Source organism: Corvus brachyrhynchos, unplaced genomic scaffold, assembly GCF_000691975.1.
Source record: "Corvus brachyrhynchos isolate BGI_N302 unplaced genomic scaffold, ASM69197v1 scaffold42, whole genome shotgun sequence".
In the NCBI taxonomy this organism is placed as follows: domain Eukaryota; kingdom Metazoa; phylum Chordata; class Aves; order Passeriformes; family Corvidae; genus Corvus; species Corvus brachyrhynchos.
In genome coordinates, this window is record NW_008237242.1 from 136,126 (window position 1) to 136,370 (window position 245).

Consider the following 245-nt stretch of genomic DNA (forward strand, 5'->3'; position numbering starts at 1 on the left):
CTTGTGGTTTAATGCCTTAGAAAGCCTCGAGCAGCCTAGAGAGGTAGCACGGGCAATCTAGCACTTTAGTAGCTCTAAAATTGGTACCTGTATCAGCTGCAAAGCAAATACCATCAGCAGAAGCAAAGAGGGAGAAATATAGCTCCCTGCTCACTCAATTTCCTGCAGTTAGAAGCTTTCAAATGAGAGAGACAACCAGAGATGTTCACAGGAAGATAGCTGAGCTAAGAGAGAGGGTGGAGCCG